Genomic DNA, 22,274 nt, shown 5'->3' on the forward strand with positions numbered 1-22,274 from the left:
ATATGTCGGTCATCTCTTCACTTCCTAAGCCGGCAATCTCATTTGTGATGAGAGCAAGCCTAGAGTACATTTCAGCGAAACCTTCACCATCCTTCATTTTGAACTTGTCAAGTTGACTTTGAAGCACATCCAATTTGGATTCCTTGACGGACTCGGTACCTTCGTGCATATCACTCAAAGTATCCCAAATTTCCTTTGCATTCTCAAGACGGCTGATTTTGTTGAATTCTTCGGGGCACAATCCGTTGAAGAGGATATCGCAATCTTGAGCATTCTATTGCAACATCTTCAATTCTTCCGCGGTTGCTTTACGATTTGCTCTCTTCCATCGAAAAATTCACCTTGCAAGCCAATACACACAATAGCCCAAACGGCGGGGTTATGTCCAAGAATATGCATTTTAATTTTATGTTTCCAACTAGCAAAATTAGTACCATCAAAGTAAGGACCTCTACGGTGGTAATTTCCCTCACTAGACGCGATACTCTCCTAGGTTGTGAAACCAAGGCTATGATCACCAAAGCTATGGAAATCAAGGCAAATGGAGACCAAAGCTCTGATACCACTTGTAGGATCAAAAGTAGGTCTAGCGGGGTGATTAGACTACTTGACCAAATAAAAATCTAGCCTTTTCCCAATTTTAAGTCTTGGCAGATTTTAACAACTTAGCACAAGTCAGGCAATCAACCTACACATGCAATTCTAAGAGTATAGCAGCGGAATGTAAATCATTGCATATGAAGGTAAAGGGAGGGGTTTGGAAAGGCAAACACAATGTAGACACGAAGATTTTTGGCGTGGTTCCGATAGGTAGTTCTATCGTACATCCATGTTGATGGAGACTTCAACCCACGAAGGGTAACGGTTGCGCGAGTCCACAGAGGGATCTACCCACGAAGGCTCCACGAAGAAGCAACCTTGTCTATCCCACCATGGCCATCACCCACGAAGGACTTGCCTCACTTGGGTAGATCTTCATGAAGTAGGCGATCTCCTTGCCCTTACAAACTCCTTGGTTCAACTCCACAATCTTGACGGAGGCTCCCAAGTGACACCTAACCAATCTAGGAGACACTACTCTCCAAAAGGTAATAGATGGTGTGTTGATGATGAATGCTCTTATGCTTCAAATGATAGTCTCCCCAACACTCAACTCTCTCTCTCTCACACACAGATTTGGCTATGGTGGAAAGAAGATTTGAGTGGAAAGCAACTTGGGGAAGGCTAGAGATCAAGATTCTTGTGGTTGGATTGGAATGTCTTGGTCTCAACACATGAGTAGGTGGTTATCTCTCAGAAAATGAGTAGTGGAAGTGTAGACACGTTCTGATGGCTCTCTCTCTAATGGAGAGGAGGGTGGAGGGGTATATATAGCTTCCACATAAAATCTAACTGTTACACACAAATGAGCCAACTCGGTTAGACCGAATAGGTGAACTCGGTGAGACTGATTTAGTTCAAAATGTGAACGTTTGGATTTTCGGTGGGACTGATGCACTAGGGAACATAAGGAACTATAGCAAGTTCATCTCCATAAGCATAATTCATATTGGCATCTTGGCCACAAGCATAGCAAGCATCATCAAAAAGGGATATTTCAAGAGAATCAACAGGATCATAATAGTCATCATAGCAATCATCCTTCGGTAAGCACGAAGGGAAGTTAAACAATGTATGAGTTGAAGAGTTACTCCCATTAGAAGGTGGGCACGGGTAGCTAATCCGCTCTTCCTCCTTTTGTTCTTCGCTCTCCTCATCATCTTTTTCATCCAATGAGCTCACAGTTTCATTAATTTCTTCTTCCATAGACTCCTGCAAAATATTAGTCTCTTCTTGGACAGCGGAGTAGTCCTCAATATATGGTTCAACATAGGCATTAGAAGCATAATTATCATAGCCATATTTTAAGTATGCCAAATTTTCAGATTTGTAAAGAGTAGCATCATACGTTTCAATCAAAGAAGCAATTTCGTAAGCACCCTTAAAAGCAACAAATTCTTCAGTTTGTTGAACATCATAGTAATTATAAACACCCTTAGCATACAAAGATACGATTCCATTATCAATAAACTCACATTGGTAGGGAAGGTGTTTCTTAGGGTTTTCAGAACAACAATTAACATCATATATTTCACAAAAATTCCAAGCATAGCATTGCAAACGATGAATTTGATCTAGTAAATGTTTCCCTTTTTCAGATATACGGTGTCGCACATAACAAGCATGCTCATCTAAAGATTTTCCCTCAACTAAGCTAGTTGGGGTTTCAGCACGAGCACATAGGGATCGAAGATGATCCAAGTAATAAGCTTCAGGAGTGTGATAGATTTTGAGTGGTTCTTCAACCATTGGTTCAGTAGATACAACTAATTTTTTTGGTATTTTGCGTTTCCTACCCATAACTAAAGATAGAAAACAACTAAGAACAGCAAATAAAAATTACTTAGTGATAAAGCAAACAAGCACACACGAGAATATTCACCCCACGCTATTGCTCCCCGGCAACGGCGCCAGAAAAAGGTCTTGATAACCCACAAGTATAGGGGATCAATTGTAGCCTATTTCGATAAGTAAGAGTGTCGAACCCAATGAGGAGCTAAAGTTAGAAAAAATATTCCCTCAAGTTCTATCGACGACCGATACAACTCTACGCACACTTGACGTTCGCTTTACCGGAAACAAGTATGAAACTAGAAGTATTTTGTAGGTGTTGTTGGATAGGTTTGCAAGAATATAAAGAGCATGTAATTAAAAGCTAGGGGCTGTTTAGATAAAGACACAACTAAATTAGTTTTAGTAGAGAGCTTTTTGTTACGAGAAAGTTATTTGTCCCTAGGCAATCGATAACTAGACCGGTAATCATTATTGCAATTTTATTTGAGGGAGAGGCATAAGCTAACATACTTTCTCTACTTGGATCATATGCACTTATGATTGGAACTCTAGCAAGCATCCGCAAATACTAAAGATCATTAAGGTAAAACCCAACCATAGCATTAAAGTATCAAGTCCCCTTTATCCCATACGCAAACAACCTACTTACTCGGGTCTGTGCTTCTGTCACTAACGCCACCCACCATAAGCAAATCATGAACATATTGCAAACCCTACAGTGGGGATCCCTCATGCTTGCGCGACACGGAGAGCACCATAGGACAACACCAATAATAAAACATGCAACTCAAACCAATCTTGATCATCAAATAACCCATAGGACAAAACGGATCTACTCAAACATCATAGGATAGCCATACATCATTGGGAAATGATATATAGCGTTGAGCACCATGTTTTAAGTAGAGATTATAGCGGGTAAGAGAGATATTACACCGCTGCATAGAGGGGGGAAGAGTTGGTGATGATGGCGGCGAAGTTGTTGGTGAAGATTGCGGTGATGATGATGGCCACGGCAGCGTTCCGGCGCCACCGAAAGAGAAGGGGAGAGGGGGCCCCTTCGTCTTCTTCTTCCTTGACCTCCTCCCTAGATGGGAGAAGGGTTTCCCCTCTGGTCCTCAGCCTCCATGGTGTGGGAGGGGCGAGAGCCCCTCCGAGATTGGATCTGTCTCTCTGTCTCTCTCTGTTTCTGCGTTCTCTTGGCTGCCCTTTCACCGTTTCGTATATATATGGAGATCCGTAACTCTGATTAGACTGAAATCTTCGCCGTGATTTTTTCCTAAAAATTAGCTCTCTTGCGGACGAAGAAGGGCATCAACCGCCTTACGGGGGGTCCCACGAGGGTTAGGGGCGCGCCCAGGGGGGTGGGGCGCGTCCCCCTGCCTCGTGCCTCCCTCGGGCACCGTCTCGCGTGAATTTTTCTTCCCATATTCTCCGAATATTCCAAAAATAATCTCCGTCCGTTTTTATCCCATTTGGACTCCGTTTGATATGGATATTCTGAGAAACAAAAACATGCAACAAACAGGAACTTGCACTGGGCACTGGATCAATATGTTAGTCCCCAAAAATAGTATAAAAAGTTGCCAAAAATATATGGAAGTTGTAGAATATTGGCATGGAACAATCAAAAATTATAGATACGACGGAGACGTATCAAGCATCTACTCGGTCCCATCAGGAGTAGAAGAAGGTGCAGGGTCAACGTTGGAGTTCGGTGGTGCAGAAGGGCCTGGTGCAGTGTCGAGATGCAGTGCAGCCATGGTCGGTGAAGTGGCGTCGTCTTATTCATCGACGACTCTTGCAACAACAGTTGCAGCCGAAGATGAATACTCAGAATCTTCTATTGATGGAGTGCGGCGCCAACTTGCATTGCGTGGAGGTCTTGAGGCAAATTTGAAGCCTTCTGTGAAGCCATCTTCGCGAAGATCTTCTTCAGGGCATAGCAATGTGAGACTCTTCCAAGACCGCCGACAGGCTTCATGAGCTACGAATGAATTCTTGGTGGCCAAGTTTCTGATGTGATTGACGTCCACCATGATACTCTGCATCTGACGCTTTAGCCAGTCATGATGCTTGTCCTGCTTCTGATGTAAGGCAACTAGAAGCTCTCGGTCATTGAGTACACGAGAATGCTTCCGAGGCCTTTGAGCAATTGTACTGTTAGTGGCTTCAATGTTTGCACGATGAGGCACATGCATATTGCCAGCCAGAGGATAAGCAGGAGTCGCAGCATTTGGAACATGAATCCCTTCTATGGGTTGCGTGAAGCTTTGATGATCAACATTGTGAAGATATAGGGGTTCTTTGGCAGGCTCAGGGTAGATGGCTTCAACAGATAGATCAACCTCAGGCAGAAAGACCAGATGGTTGCGCGCTGAGGGCTAATAGTCGACAGAAGAGTGGAGTTTGATCAGGCGCATCACCCATGGAGCATAAAACTTCAAGCCGAATAGATCAATCCCAGATGCAGCAAGTTGTCTGATGAAGAAGTCCTGGGTGTTGAATCTGGTGCCATTGACAATATAGAATACCAAAGTCTTCATGGTTCCTTCTAGTTTGGCTTCAGAAGAAAATCCCTTGATTGGCCATAGAGTACGCCTCAGAATATGGTAGACTGTGTGTGGCAAGTACTCGAGGTCTTGGACGAAAAATTCTTTGGGGTAGTCAGCATCTTGGGGCAGTGGCTTCATCATACTGAGCATCTGGCTCATATTCGGCTCAGGCTTCTGGAATATACTCTGCAGTTTATTTTGGTGTAGCTGACAACTAGGCTCATAGAGCTCACCTGGAGTGGGCAGAGAAGACAGCTCAATGATGTCTTGAGCTTTGGCTTCATGACGCACATCCCGTGACATCCACTCAAGGATCCATGTCTTCGGATCCCTGTTGTAGCCATGAATGTGAAGAGTGGCATAGAACTGCAGCAGAAGCTCTTCATTTCAGTGCTCCTTGTCCGTGACAAATGGCAGAAGACCAACTTCCCTAAAACAGTCAAGGGCTTCTTCAAGACAGGGCAGCCCATCAATAGCTTCACAATCCATACACATGTGAGGAAAGATTCGCTCTTGATTGTATAAGACACATGAGTAATAGCTGCGCTGCTGATAGCTCCAGAAGCGATCAGAAGAGATCTTTAGCTTCGAGTATGGATTCTTGGCACTGTCAAAGAATGTGTTGTGTGCCCTGAAGCTATTCACACTGAACGATCCTGGCGATGTAGCAGCACCAGGAAGCCTTGGCAGCCTTGGTTTCGGCTTCTGAACTTGTGGCCTCTGCTCCACATGGTAATCATACTGAGTTTCGGGAGTAGTGGGAGGCACCATGATGAGCCACCAAACTGTGACTAGTTCACCATGATTGTAGGCCTGCTCAATGGTGTGTGGCCTTGGGGGTGGAACTGTGGCATCAGCATCCACATTGGCTTCTGGTTGCTCATGAGCTTCATGCACCACATTATCTTCAGGCGCCACATGGTCTTCCGCCATGACAGTGTCATTGGCTTCAGCATCGTTGTTTGTGGCCGCCTTAGTAGTTTCAACCTCCGTTTGTCCAGTGACAGGAGGGTCGGGCACAGTCACATTCTCCTCGAGAATTACTTCTTCAATGACAGGGGGTGTAGCAACTCTTGCTTCTTCTTCTCTTGTTTCTTGATTTTCTTCGGCTGATGCAGCCGGAATGTCTTCAGCAGCTTTTGCTTTAGAGACATTTGCTGTAGGGGTGGCTTCCGGATTGACATGCTACTGAGCTTTGTTGCGCTTCCCCCTCTGGAATGCTCGACATGGTGACATGCGGCCTAGGGCCTTTGCGAAGCCTGCGGAATGCGGGCGACGCCTGTGGTGATGGAGTGGTCTGCACCATGTAGTTGTCATCGTCAAGCACCGGAGTGGTGGCTTGAGGTGGTGGAGTTTGGGGTGTCCCATCATGAATGGGGGTGTCTTGTTGAGGGCGATCAGCCCACGAATCATCCTGAGCAATTGGCGTCAAAGGACGACCAATGCTGATGAGTTTGCTGTTTGTAAGAACAGGCGATGATACCAGTTGGTTCTCGAGTTGAGGAAGGACTTCATCATCTTCTACATTGTCTTCACGACCAATGTCTTCAGCTGTGATGTGGTCAACAGCTGGAACTTCTTCATCTTCAGGAGCCTCTGTGAAAGCAGGCTCGTGGATCACAAGGCGACGTTCTTGGTTGGTAGAGGCTGGACGAGCAACAGAAATGGGCTCAACAACAAGGGGCTCTGTGGCAGCAGCGCACTCTTTCTTTGAAGACTTTGTCTTCAGCTTCTTTGTTGATGGAGCACCATCAGTAGCATTCTTGTGCTTGCGCTTCTTGGCTTTGGCTTCAGCTGCCCTTGTCTTTTTCAGTTCTGAAGCTGCTGAGGGGACCTTATAGGCTTCGAGCCTGTCGTGCTGGCAGGGAAGACAATGCGAGGGGCTTCCTGCCTTGATGCTTCAGCTTGGGCCATAGCAGGCTTCTTCTTTTGTTTGGCAGCCATCTTGGGGTCGATGCCAGGACGCCCAAGAGCCTTGCGCTTCTCAGTGTGTGCTTGAACACATTTCTCTGCGAAGTATTTCATCCATTCTCGTGAGCCCTTGCTTCTTCACGCTTCTTGTGAAACTGTTCCTTTAGCTCATGCAACATCTTCTTGAAGGTCTGAACATCTGCCACGCTGAGCTTGGCCATGTTCTACTTGAAGTGAGCCTTTTCATAATCAATTTTGTTCTTCAGCTCGACAATCTTTTGAGCCAGAGCCAGCTCATTGGCAATGGCTCCATGGAAGGTGACGCTGATGTCAACAGGCAGCTGAAGATCATCGATGCTGAGGCTCAGTTCATCAAACCACTTGTCGATGAAGTTGTTCAGAATATCCACGTCAAAGAGGGGCAGATCGTTGAAGATCTCCGCCTCTTGCTTGCTTTTGATAATCATTTCAAGAGCTTCATCGCCAAGATCTTCGTCACTGGACAGATCAATGGTGTCATCTTCGTTCCTCAGAACAGCAGCTGGAGTAAGTTCATGCCCACAACTCTTCATGGGCTTCTTCTTGGGCTTTTCCGTCTTCTTGGAGACATGAGAAAGATCTTCAGATTGCACACTGGAAGCAGGAGGTGCAGTGGCCAATGGCTTCACAACGGAAGCTCTTGGTGCAGCAGAGGGCTTCAAAGCCTTTGTCTTCTTCTTCTTCTGAGGCTTTGGTGGTGCTGGCGCTTCTTCAGAGTCAGCGTCGTCAGCAGATTGATCCACTGTGGCCCTCTGAGTAGCAATATGAGAGAGGAGGCCATCAAAGTTGTCGAAGGGGCCGACGACATTGGGATTGGCATCGCATGTGCCATCAGCCCTTGGAGCAGACGAACCTGGGTTGAAGTTGATGCCAAGATTTTTCTTGTTCTTCACAGCATAATCTTTTGCAAACTGATAGTTGCGCTTGAAAAGATTGTCTTCACGACACCATAACATAGATGATGGGTCGGCATTTTCTGGCTTCGGTCCATGTACCATGCATGGGTAGAAGCCTTGAGCGATGGCTTCAGACTTGGACTTGGGCTGCAGGTTTCTGTATAGAATATCTCCCCATGGGTGCTTGATGGCGTTCTTTTCAGCATATTCAGCAGTCACAAATCTGTATTTGAACCATTCTTCTGCCCAATATCTTCGAATCCATTGGATTCGGGTCTTGCGCTGATTGTAATTCTCTTCAGGATCTGTCTTGTACATTTCAAATAGATCTGGTGGCAAGTCCTTGGTTGTATCCCCACGGTGCTGCCTGCCTCCCTTCCGTGCAGATTTGTCAGTTGCCATAATATTCAGAGTGAATGGCTTCAATATAGTGAATGGCTTCTTTTGCTGGTCAGACAGGAACTGGCTTCCGGTGAGTGAATATGACGTTGTATGAACTCTGCAAATGAATGCAGACTATGAGAACCAACGGATTCTCCCATAGACATGTACCCGTGATAGCATTAGAGGTGCGAGGGAAGGGGAAGAGGTCATATGCATTCTCAGAAGATTTTGAAGATAAATCAGTTTGAAGATATTGACCTCATAGCGCGAAGACATTCACTTATTTGATGAGAGTTGGTTCCAGATTTGTACGAATCCATGAATAAGTACAAGTGAGGAATCTAACTAGTTGTGAAGCATAAGTGAATATACTTGGCAAGATATGAGATGCATAAGAAGACAGATCCAGATTTGGAAGTTAAGAAACCACTTTTGGTTGAAGTGGGTGGATCTGACGGATCAAAAAGGCAGTAAAAAGTAAGTTTTAATTACCGCTTGACGAACTGCTAGACGAGGCGAAGAGAGAGGTCGAGCAGTTCAATCTCCCGTGCCCTAACTTGGCGACGGAAGACACCTACGGCGGCGGCGGAGAGGACGAGGTCCACGGCTGGCGTGAGGACGACGTCAAAGAAGTCGTGGCAGCTAAGCGCTTCGTCTCCGGCGTCGATGCGAGCTAGCGGAGGCACTAGGGTTTGTGCAAGGTGGCGAGGTGGGAGAAGAGATAATGACCGCGCTGAGTTGTGTATTTATAAGGAAAGGGACATCACAGCGTAATTACGCAGGTGCCCTTGGCGGTTCACATCTGAAGGACACGTGGCATGCATGCAACTCATTAGAAGTTGTTCCATGTTCCCACGCACGCCTGGATTGTCGGGTGGTCGTTCCGGCTTCTCCGATTTTCAGGCAATAAGGATATAGCATTAAAACAGATTTAAACATTTGTCACTTTGTCTTTTGCTGACAAGGACTCAGAGAAGACAATCGACAGTTTCAATAGAATGCATATGATTTGGATAGATAGAATCTGAGGTAGAAGCATAGAAGGGGTTAGGGTCCAATCACATTCACTTAGATCAAGAAAGATTCAAACATGAAGCCATAGCTATAAGTGAATGCTGTAGAGGACAGAACACGAATATATGTATAGTTGTATACATCAACATAAGTCCAAATCAACATTGTGAAGATAAACATGAAGTCAAATCAATGTCGAAGACAAATCAAATGCGAAGACTTTGCAGTTATGACGCCAAATGAAACACTTCAAAAGAATTTGGTGGTGGCGTAACCCACCGTATAGGAAGTATTAGACCCAGACACGGTGCACAATTATCATGGCGCTCCGAAGTCAAATTCTGCGTTAATGTATTCACACTTAGAGTGTATGTCTTCATTGATTGAAGATATACTTTACTTCGTGTGTTGCACATCTAAGTCATAAACATGCATAAGCGTTAGGATGTGTGTCCAATCACAGGACATTTGGGGATTCTAAGATATTTAGCTCACACCGCAACTTGCAAAACCTTTTCTCATCCAAGGGCTTTGTGAAGATATCTGCTAATTGCTCTTCAGTGTTGACGTGAATAATATCAATATCTTCCTTCATGACATGATCTCTGAGAAAGTGATGACGGATCTGAATGTGCTTTGTCTTCGAGTGCTGAACTGGGTTGTTGGCAATCTTGATGGCGCTTTCATTGTCGCAGTAAAGTGGCACTTGCTTCAGATGGATGCCATAGTCCTTGAGAGTTTGCTTCATCCATAGAAGCTGAGCACGGCAAGATCCAGCAGCAATGTATTCAGATTTAGCAGTGGAGAGAGATACAAAGTTATGCTTCTTTGAAGACCAACAGACAAGAGATCGTCCAAGAAAGTGACATGTGCCTGATGTGGACTTGCGATCAACCTTGTCACCAGCATAATCAGCATCTGAGAATCCAACTAGATCAAACTCTAAGCCCTTTGGAGGCCATAATCCTAGTGTTGGGGTGTAAGCCAAATATCGAAGAATTCGCTTCACTGCTAAGTGATGCGATTCCTTTGGTGCCTCTTGGAATCGGGCACACATGCAAATGCTAAGCATGATATCTGGCCTAGATGCACATAAATAGAGTAAAGAACCAATCATGGAGCGATATACCTTTTGAGCAAACTCTTTACCATTGTCGTCGGGGCCCAGATGACTTTTGGTTGGCATTGGCGTCGTGTAACCTTTGCAGTCTTGCATTCCAAACTTCTTCAGGCAATCTTTGAGGTATTTCTCTTGAGATATGAAGATGTCGTTGATCTACTGACGGATTTGAAGACCGAGGAAGAACTTCAGCTCACCCATCATGGACATCTGATATTGCTCTTGCATCATGTGCCCAAACTCATCACTGTATCTTTTGTCAGTGCAGCCGAAGATAATGTCATCCACATAGATCTGGCACACAAATAGTTAACCATCATATGTCTTTGTGAAGAGAGTGGGATCCAGGGAACCAGGTTTGAAGCCTTTGCTCTTCAGGAAGTCTTTGAGTGTGTCATACCAAGCACGAGGGGCTTGTTTGAGGCCATACAGTGCCTTATTGAGCTTGTATACCATGTCAGGATGTTTTGGATCTTCAAAGCCAGGTGGTTGTGCAACATACACTTCTTCTTCAATCTTGCCATTTAGAAAAGCACTCTTCACATCCATTTGGTACAGGAGGATATTGTGATGGTTGGCATAGGCTAGTAGTATGTGAATGGCTTCAAGCCTAGCCACCGGAGCTAATGTTTCATCGAAGTCAATCCCTTCAACTTGAGTGTATCCTTGAGCAACGAGACGAACCTTGTTTCCGACAACTTGACCATGCTCATCTTGTTTGTTGTGATAGATCCATTTGGTTCCAATTATATTGTGCTTGCGAGGGTCAGGACGCTTGACCAATTCCCACACATTGTTCAGCTCGAAATGTTGAAGCTCTTCTTGCATTGTTTGAATCCATTCAGGTTCCATGAATGCTTTAGCAACTTTCTTAGGTTCAGATATAGAGACAAATGCAAAGTGCCCAGAGAAATTTGCTAGCTGTGTTGCTCTTGAACGAGTGAGTGGACCAGGTGCATTGATGCTATCAATTATCTTCTCAATTTGTACTTCATTTGCAACACGAGGATGAACTGGACGAAGATTTTGCCCTTGCTGACCATTGTCTTCTTCATCAGCATTAGCTTCAGGCTGAGCAGTGTCTTCAGGTTGATTAGGTGCAGAAATGATAAGTTCCTCTTCAGCCTGTGCCTCTGAAGGTATGATTTCTCCAGCACCCATAAGCTTGATCGATTCACTTGGTGGGACTTCATCTAGCACATTTGGCAGGTGCTCTCTTTGCGAGCCGTTAGTCTCATCAAACCGCACATCCACGGTTTCAACCACTTTATAGTGAAAGAGGTTGAAGACTCTGTAGGAGTGCGAATCCTTTCCGTAACCAAGCATAAAACCTTCATGTGCTTTCGGTGCAAATTTTGAAGTGTGATGTGGATCCTTGATCCAGCACCTAGCACCAAATACTCTGAAGTAACTGACGTTTGGCTTCTTACCAGTTAGAAGCTCATAGGATGTCTTCTTTAGAAGCTTGTGAAGATAAACACGGTTAATGATGTGGCATGCAGTATCAATGGCTTCAGGCCAGAACTTTCTTGGAGTCTTGTACTCATCAAGCATCGTCCGAGCCATCTCAATGAGGGTTCTGTTCTTGCGCTCCACGATGCCATTCTGCTGAGGTGTGTAAGGAGCCGAGAACTCATGAGTGATGCCCAATGTATCAAGATAAGTGTTGAGGCCGGTGTTCTTGAACTCTGTGCCGTTGTCACTTCTGATGTGCTTGATCTTGATGCCATAGTTCGTCATGGCGCGATTGGCGAATCGTCTGAAGACATCCTGCACTTCATTCTTGTAGAGGATTATATGCGCCCATGTGTATCTTGAATAATCATCAACAATGACGAAGTCACAGAGGCAAGCAGTGGTAGTAAGAGTAGAGTAGTGAGTAGGGCCAAATAGGTCCATGTGTAGTAGCTCGAAGGGACGAGATGTCGTCATGATTGTCTTCGAGGGATGCTTGGCCCTTGTCATCTTTCCAGCTTCGCAGGCACCGCACAGATGATCCTTCTTGAACTTGACGCCCTCGATGCCAACGACGTGTTACTTCTTCGCGAGAGTGTACAGGTTCCTCATGCTAGCATGCCCTAGCCTGTGATGCCAGAGCCAGCACTCTGAAGCTTTTGCTAGAAGACATACGGCCAACTATGGTCCTGCTGAGAAATCTACCATGTATAGATCATCTTTTCAATACCCTTCAAAGACTAGAGATTTGTCAGATTCCATAAGCACAAGGCAACGATATTTCCAAATATCACAATCATGTTCAGATCACAAAGCATTGAGACAGACATTAAGTTGAAACCAAGGGATTCAACAAGTATCACTTTGTCCATGTGCTGATCCTTTGAGATTGCAACTCTACCTAGACCCAATACCTTGCTTTTACCAGTGTCAGCAAATGTGATGTGATTCTTGTCAGATGGACGTAGGGTTGAATCCATCAGAAGACTTCGATCACCAGTCATGTGGTTAGTGCATCCACTGTCCATAATCCATTCTGAAGCCTTTGGTGTCATACCCTATAGTGCAGTTAGGGGGATAGGCTTCACCAAGGGTATTGTGAAGCATAAACTGTTGGGTAACGTAGTAATTTCAAAAAAATTCTACGCACACGCAAGATCATGGTGATGCATAGCAACGAGAGGGGAGAGTGTTGTCCACGTACCCTCGTAGACCGAAAGCGGAAGCGTTAACACAACGCGGTTGATGTAGTCGTACGTCTTCACGATCCGACCGATCAAGTACCGAACGCACGGCACCTCCGAGTTCAGCACACGTTCAGCTCGATGACGTCCCTCGAACTCCGATCCAGCCGAGTGTTGAGGGAGAGTTTCGTCAGCACGACGGCGTGGTGACAATGTTGATGTTCTACCGACGCAGGGCTTCGCCTAAGCACCGCTACGATATTATCGAGGTGTAATATGGTGGAGGGGCGCACCGCACACGGCTAAGAGATCAATGATCAATTGTTGTGTTTATGGGGTGCCCCCCTGCCCCCGTATATAAAGGAGCAAGGGGGAGGCGGCCGGCCTAGGAGGAGGGCGCGCCAAGGGGGGAGTCCTACTCCCACCGGGAGTAGGACTCCTCCTTTCCTTGTTGGAGTAGGAAAAGGGAAGGGAGAAGGAGAAATAAGGAAGGGGGCACCCCCCCTCCCTAGTCCAATTCGGACTAGTCCATGGGGAGGGGTGCGGCCATCCTTTGGGGCCTTTCTCTCCTTTCCCGTATGGCCCATTAAGGCCCAATACGAATTCCCGTAACTCTCCGGTACTCCGAAAAATACCCGAATCACTCGAAACCTTTCCGAAGTCCGAATATAGTCGTCCAATATATTGATCTTTACGTCTCGGCCATTTAGAGACTCCTCGTCATGTCCCCGATCTCATCCAGGACTCCGAACTCCTTCGGTACATCAAAACATAAAAACTCATAATATAACTGTCATCGTAACGTTAAGCGTGCGGACCCTACGGGTTCGAGAACTATGTAGACATGACCGAGACACCTCTCCGGTCAATAACCAATAGCGGAACCTGGATGCTCATATTGGCTCCCACATATTCTACGAAGATCTTTATCGGTCAGACCGCATAACAACATACGTTGTTCCCTTTGTCATCGGTATGTTACTTGCCCAAGATTCGATCGTCGGTATCTCGATACCTAGTTCAATCTCGTTATTGGCAAGTCTCTTTACTCGTTCCGTAATACATCATCCCGCAACTAACTCATTAGTTACAATGCTTGCAAGGCTTATAGTGATGTGCATTACCGAGTGGGCCCAGCGATACCTCTCCGACAATCGGAGTGACAAATCCTAATCTCGAAATACGCCAACCCAACAAGTACCTTTGGAGACACCTGTAGAGCACCTTTATAATCACCCAGTTACGTTGTGACGTTTGGTAGCACACAAAGTGTTCCTCCGGTAAACGGGAGTTGCATAATCTCATAGTCATAGGAACATGTATAAGTCATGAAGAAAGCAATAGCAACATACTAAACGATCGAGTGCTAAGCTAACGGAATGGGTCAAGTCAATCACATCATTCTCCTAATGATGTGATCCCGTTAATCAAATGACAACTCATGTCTATGGCTAGGAAACATAACCATCTTTGATCAAAGAGCTAGTCAAGTAGAGGCATACTAGTGACACTCGGTTTGTCTATGTATTCACACATGTATCAAGTTTCCGGTTAATACAATTCTAGCATGAATAATAAACATTTATCATGATATAAGGAAATAAATAATAACTTTATTGCCTCTAGGGCATATTTCCTTCATAAACATTTGACGTACAAGCGGATTATGAAAGTTCAGATCTTGGTTAGGATAGATAGGATGATTCTCAAGGAATCCTGGGACGAAATACATAGTAAGACCATTTGGACATTTTATCTTGAATCCCACAAGATGTTTTAGGTCCCCAGCATAAGCATCAGACGCCTTTGATTTCCGGTTGGAGACCTTTCCCTGCAAAAGAGAGTTCATTTTTCTTAGCCACCCACATCTTCAGGGGTGGCTAAGAAGCAATGAGTCTAAGTGTAGCATCTGAGAACTTCGGCTTTGGAGCCCTAGCAAATAGCCTTGCAGGTGGTGAATAATACTCATATAATAAGCAAAAAAGTTCTTGGTCTTATGAACATAGCGGTTTGACGTAACACGCTCATATTCAAAAGTCTGAGTATGGTTTCCCTGCAAAACATTGACGTTAGGGTGACTCTGTTGATTCCTCGGTCTGTATGAAGCCTTTGGACCATATGAAGCCTTTGGTCTGGGGTTTGTCTTCTTCCCAGGTGGTGTCATGATGACATTCACAGGAAGATTCTCAAGACAACTTTTGGGCACCCAGATCTTCTTCATAGGTGGCCCATTCCTGCAGTTAGTACCAACAAACCTGGCAAACACTTCACCATTCTGATTCTTAAACAATTTTAGTTTGCATCAAAGGATTCATCAATGATAATCGGGTTAGCACAGGTGAAGCCAGATAAGGTAGATGGATCCACTGAAGGAACCTTTGCAAGAATCCATGTGGTTTTGGGGTACTGCTCAGGCTTCCAATAAGAACCATCAACATTCATGTTCCTCTCGAACCCAACACCCTCTTTCCTAGGGTTTCGGTTCAGAATTTGTTTCTTGAGAACATCACATAGTGTCTGATGCCCTTTGAGACTTTTGTACATTCCTGTCTCAAGCAATGTCTTCAACCTGGCATTCTCATCAGCAATAGTAGTGGTATCCTTAGCAGAGGGGTTAGTTACTGATACGTCTCCGTCGTATCTACTTTTCCAAACACTTTTGCCCTTGTTTTGGACTCTAACTTGCATGATTCGAATGGAACTAACCTGGACTGACGCTGTTTTCAGCAGAATTGCCATGGTGTTATTTATGTGCAGAAACAAAAGTTCTTGGAATGACCTGAAACTCCACAGAAGTTATTTTTGGAAAATATAAAAAATACTGGAAGAAGAATCCACGTCAGGGGGGCCTCCACCTGTCCACGAGGGTGGGGGCGCGCCTGCCCCCCTAGGCGTGCCCCCCTGCCTCGTGGATCCCCTGACGCTCCACCGACCTCAACTCCAACTCCATATATTCGTGTTCGGGGAGAAAAAAAATCAGAGAGAAAGATTCATCGCGTTTTACGATATGGAGCCGCCGCCAAGCCCTAAAACCTCTCGGGAGGGCTGATCTGGAGTCTGTTCGGGGCTCCGGAGAGGGGAATCCGTCGCCGTCGTCATCATCAACCATCCTCCATCACCAATTTCATGATGCTCACCGCCATGCGTGAGTAATTCCATCGCAGGCTTGCTGGATGGTGATGGGTTGGATGAGATTTATCATGTAATCGAGTTAGTTTTGTTAGGGTTTGATCTCTAGTATCCACTATGTTTCTGAGATTGATGTTGCTATGACTTTGCTATGCTTAATGCTTGTCACTAGGGCCCGAGTGCCATGATTTCAGATCTGAACCTATTATGTTTTCATGAATATATGTGAGTTCTTGATCCTATCTTGCAAGTCTATAGTCACCTACTATGTGTTATGATCCTGCAACCCCGAAGTGACAATAATCGGGACCACTCCCGGTGATGACCGTAGTTTGAGGAGTTCATGTATTCACTATGTGTTAATGCTTTGGTCCGGTACTCTATTAAAAGGAGGCCTTAATATCCCTTAGTTTCCGCTAGGACCCCACTACCACAGGAGGGTAGGACAAAAGATGTCATGCAAGTTCTTTTCCATAAGCACGTATGACTATATTCGGAATACATGCCTACATTACATTGATGAATTGGAGCTAGTTCTGTGTCACCCTATGTTATGACTGTTACATGATGAACCGCATCCGGCATAATTCTCCATCACCGATCCAATGCCTACGAGCTTTTCACATATTGTTCTTCGCTTATTTACTTTTCCGTTGCTACTGTTACAATCACTACAAAACCCAAAAATACTACTTTTGTTACCGTTACCGTTACTTCCATATTACTTTGCTGCAGATACTAAGTTATCCAGGTGTGGTTGAATTGACACCTCAGCTGCTAATACTTGAGAATATTCTTTGGCTCCCCTTGTGTGGAATCAATAAATTTGGGTTGAATACTCTACCCTCGAAAACTGTTGCGATCCCCTATACTTGTGGGTTATCAAGACTATTTTCTGGCGCCGTTGCCGGGGAGCATAACTCTATTCTTTGAGTCACTTGGGATTTATATCTGCTGGTCACTATGAAGAACTTGAAAGACGAGAAAACAAAAATTTATCCCTCAACTACGAGGGGAGGTAAGGAACTGCCATCTAGCTCTGCACTTGATTCACCTTTTGTTTTGAGTAAGCTTGCGACACCTAAACCTGCTTATGCTATTAATTCTGATATGTCGCATGTTATTGATGATGCCACTTCTGCTATGCATGATACTTATGATGAAACTACTTCTATGCTTGATACTACTGTGCCACTTGGTGAATTTCTTGATGAACAACTTGCTAGGGCTAGAGAGAATGAAATTATTGAAACTGATAATTTTGATGAAAGTGATGATGAAGACACTCCCTCTAATAAATATGAATTGCCTGTTGTGCCTGAGGGTTATGTTCTGGATGAAGAAGCTGCTAGAGCTATTCTTGCTTGCAATGATAGAAGTGATCTTAAGAAGTTATTAGCTAAATGGAAGCAGCAATCTCTTAATGCTAGAATGAAACCTGACCCTGCTTTTGCTACTTCACCTATCTGTGTTACTGATAAGGATTATGAATTCTCTGTTGATCCTGATATAATTGCTTTGGTTGAATCTGATCCTTTCTATGGTTATGAATCCGAAACTGTTGTGGCACATCTTACTAAATTAAATGATATAGCCACCCTGTTCACTAATGATGAGATAACTCGCTACTTTTATATCCTTAAAATATTTCCATTCTCATTAAAAGGTGATGCTAAGATATGGTTTAATTCTCTTGATCCTGGTTGTGTGCGTAGTCCCCAGGATATGATTTATTACTTCTCTGCTAAATATTTCCCCGCTCATAAGAAACAAGCTGCTTTAAGGGATATATACAATTTTGTGCAAATTGAAGAAGAGAGTCTCCCACAAGCTTGGGGGAGGCTTCTCCAATTACTTAATGCTTTGCCTGATCATCCTCTGAAGAAACATGAAATACTAGATATCTTCTATAATGGACTAACCGATGCTTCCAGAGATTACCTGGATAGTTGTGCTGGTTCTGTTTTCAGGGAAAGAACACCGGATGACGCTGAAATTCTATTGAATAATATGTTGACCAATGAAAATAATTGGACACTTCCTGAGCCAGCTCCTGAGCCTATTCCTAAACCAACTCCGAAGAAAAGAGGTGTTCTATTGCTCAGTCCTGAAGATATGCAAGAGGCAAAGAAATCTATGAAAGAAAAAGGTATTAAAGCTGAAGATGTTAAGAATTTACCTCCTATTGAAGAAATACATGGTCTTAATTTACCGCCTGTTGAAGAAACATATGATCTTAATCCATCACCTATTGAAGAAGCTCATGGTCTTGATAACCCGACACAGGTAGTAAAGGTACATTCTCTCTATAGATTTGATGAAGGTGATATCCCTCAATATAAGTCTGCTAGACAATGCTTAGATGAGTTTGACAACTTTATTGTTAAACAAGAAAACTTCAATGATTATTTTGGTAGACAATTAAAACAAAATTCCTATATGCTTGAACACTTGGGTGATTATATGTCTAGAGTTAAAGGTGAACTTAAACTCATTAGTAAACATGCTTCTATGGTTACCACTCAAGTAGAACAAGTACTTAAAGCTCAAAATGATTTGCTCAATGAATTGAATAGTAAGAATAATGACTATGCTGTCAGAGTGGCTACTAGAACTGGTAAAATGACTCAGGAACCTTTGTATCCTGAAGGCCACCCTAAGAGCAAGATTCTCAGAGAAATAATAGTGATGCACCCAGTTCTTCTAAAAGGAAGAAAAAGAAAAATTATAGGACTTTGCATGCTTCTAGTGAACCTATTGCTGAAACACCTGAGAATCCTAATGATATTTCTATTTCTGATGCTGAAACACAATCTGGTAATGAACATGAAACTAGTGATAATGTTAATGATGATGTTCATATTGATGCTCAACCTAGCAATGACAATGATGCAGAAATTGAACCTGCTGTTGATCTTGATAATCCACAATCAAAGAATCAACGTTATGATAAGAGAGACTTTGTTGCTAGGAAACATGGTAAAGAAAGAGAACCATGGGTTCAGAAACCCATGCCTTTTCCTCCCAAACCATCCAAGAAAAAGGATGATGAGGATTTTGAGCGCTTTTCTAAAATGATTAGACCTATCTTCTTGCGTATGCGATTAACTGATATGCTCAAAACGAATCCTTATGCTAAGTATATGAAGGATATTATCACTAATAAGAGAAAGATACCGGAAGCTGAAATTTCCACCATGCTTGCTAATTATACTTTCAAGGGTGGAATACCTAAGAAACTTGGAGATCCAGGAGTACCCACTATACCATGCTCCATTAAAAGAAATTATGTTAAAACTGCTTTGTGTGATCTTGGAGCCGGTGTTAGTGTTATGCCTCTCTCTTTATATCGTAGACTTGATTTGAATAATTTGACACCTACTGAAATACATTTGCAAATGGCTGATAAATCAACTGCTATACCTGTCGGTATTTGTGAGGATGCGCCTGTTGTGGTTGCAAACGTTACTATTTTAACGGACTTTGTTATTCTTGATATTCCCGAGGACAATAGTATGTCTATTATTATTGGAAGACCTTTTTTGAATACTGCAGGGGCTGTTATTGATTGCAACAAAGGCAATGTCACTTTTCATGTTAATGGTAATGAGTATACGGTACACTTTCCGAGGAAACAACCTCAAGTTTACAGTATCAATTCTATTGGAAAAATTACATCGATTATTATTGGAGGTTTTGAATTTCCTCTTCCTACTGTCAAAAAGAAATATGATATTCTTATTATTGGGGATGTGCATATCCCCGTTGAGGTAACATAGTGTTATTCGAAATTTCTCCGGTTCCATGTTAGTCGGAATGAGTTTGTTAACAAGACTTGATCAACCTTGTTAGTGGATTCCTTTTGATAAGCATGAGATGGATGAAATTAGGAAGCACAACCTTCTGTACCCTCCTTTTACTTTCTGTTATTTAGTTGAAATAAAGTAAAAATAGTACTTTTCTATCTATTTTCTGAATTATCCGTGCAATATAAAAATACCCCGAAAATAAAAGTTCTCCAAATGCCCTGAAATTGAAATATGATTTTTTCTGGAATATTTGAGAATATCTGGCACTGAGAACACAACAGGGGGAGCAAGCACCTGGCCACGAGGGTCCAGGGCGCGCCCCCTGCCGCGTGGGCCCACGGTGGCTCCCCTCCACTTATTCCTGCACCCATACACTTCTTCTTCCTCCCAAAAAAATCACCAACCAGCTCAAGCACGAGTTCTAGCTCATTTTGCTGTGATTTTCGATGTCCTTGCTCAAAGCACCTCTCACAAAACTGCTTTGGGGGATTGTTCCTTGGTATGTGACTCCTCCAATGGTCCAATTAGTTTTTGTTCTAGTGCTTTATTCATCGCAAATTTGTGCTGCCTAGGTGACCATGTTCTTGAGCTTGCATGTCAAATTTATATGGTTCCAAGTAGTTCTAATGCATGATATAGGCTCTAGGCACTTGTAGGAGTAGTTGCTATCAATTTTGTTGAGCTTGGTTCACTTTTATTTGAAGTTACCAAAAATTTCAGAAATTTTGCAGAGGAAGAAATATGTTTAGGAAAATGTACCATGGTGGTCCTTCAAGGAAGCAAGGACCCAGGCTCGCAATGCGCGATGCCGATGATGAGCCACCAAGGAACGCTCTAGTGCGGCCTTGTGAATGGCCTTCAGAAGACTTTATGGATCAAGCGGGAATCAAGGAAGAATTTAACGCATATTTGCGTAACGCTGATCTTGTGAGCTTCGAGGCAGAAAAGTGCCGTCAGTACCACTATCTCACTAGTTCATTTGTGAGGAGGTTTGAATATTCATCTTCACGCAATTCTCAAACTGTCCTGTTTGATCTTTATGAAAAATCTTACACTATGGACTTAGAGGATTTTACCAATGCTTGCAAACTTCCACAATGGGGTAGTACTAGTGAACCTCGCAAATCTGAATTTAGAGAATTTCTTGCTAGTATAACTGTGGGGGAATCTAGAGACATAGCACAAGCTACCATAGGGAGCATTCATTTTCCTGCTATACATTATTTTGCTCTCTTCATAGGTAGGTGCATAAATGGTAAGGATGAAGCATGTCACATGTGTGTCCCTGACCTCAGTATTCTTAGGAGTGCTGTGTTAGGAGATAAATCTTATAATTTGGGAGCCATTGTTGCACGTAGGTTGCATCATAATAGATTTAATGGAGACTTCTTTGGTGGAATTTATGCAACCCGCTTAGCTGATTTTCTTGGTGTAACCATACGCGATGATGATATTGAATTGCCTCCTACTTATCTAAACTTTAATGCTATGGTCCACCATCATGTTGTCGAGAGGAATGAACCACCTCTCTAGTACCGACTAATCTTTGACAGGCGTCAAGCCGTCAATATTGTTCTCCCTGCCCCTACTCTCTTTGACTTTCAGGCAAAGGGGAGACATTTTATAACGAGAGAGGAGGCGGAGGACTACAAGAGGAGGGCTGAGATAGCTCGCCGCCACGCTGCAGCTCAGGAGGCAATCGCCGCTGCATCTCAGTACGACCCCGGCTATAACTTTGGATATCCGCCAGGCCATCCGTGGCAATAAACCAACTTAGGCCAAAAGCCTAAGCTTGGGGGAGTACGTATTTCCCACCGACATTACATTTACATTTACACACTTATTGCTAGATGTCGGTGTTCATACTCTTTCACTGTAATATCCATGCTAGTTTATTTTCTTTTTATGCTTTCTTCTTGTGTGTTTGATAAACCTTAAGAAAAACAAAAAAAATAGTAATAGCTTTTAGTTAGTTTACTTTTCTTGCTGTAGTAGTAATTAAAAAGAAAACCCAAAAAGATTTCCCGTTCTTCTTTTGCTTGTTGGGAGCTTTCCCGTGTAAATAGTTTTATTTCTTTTCTTTTCTTTGGGGGTCGATAGGAGAAGACCATGATTAAATTGTTGAAGTGGCTCTTATATGCATTATTGTTGATTTAACCAAGAGCCCATATTGCCTTGTCTTCTCCTGTTTATTGAATGCTCGCGGATTCCAGCTTAGTCCAATGCACGTGCACTCTTATTATTATTCACATCGTTCGGTCGTGCAAGTGAAAGGCAATTATGACGATATATGATGAATTGATTGAGATGAGAGAAGCTGGTATGAACTCGACCTCTCTTGTTTTTGTAAATATGATTAGTTCATCGTTCCTGATTCAGCTTAT

Source organism: Aegilops tauschii, chromosome 3, assembly GCF_002575655.3.
Source record: "Aegilops tauschii subsp. strangulata cultivar AL8/78 chromosome 3, Aet v6.0, whole genome shotgun sequence".
Taxonomy (NCBI): Eukaryota; Viridiplantae; Streptophyta; class Magnoliopsida; order Poales; family Poaceae; genus Aegilops; species Aegilops tauschii.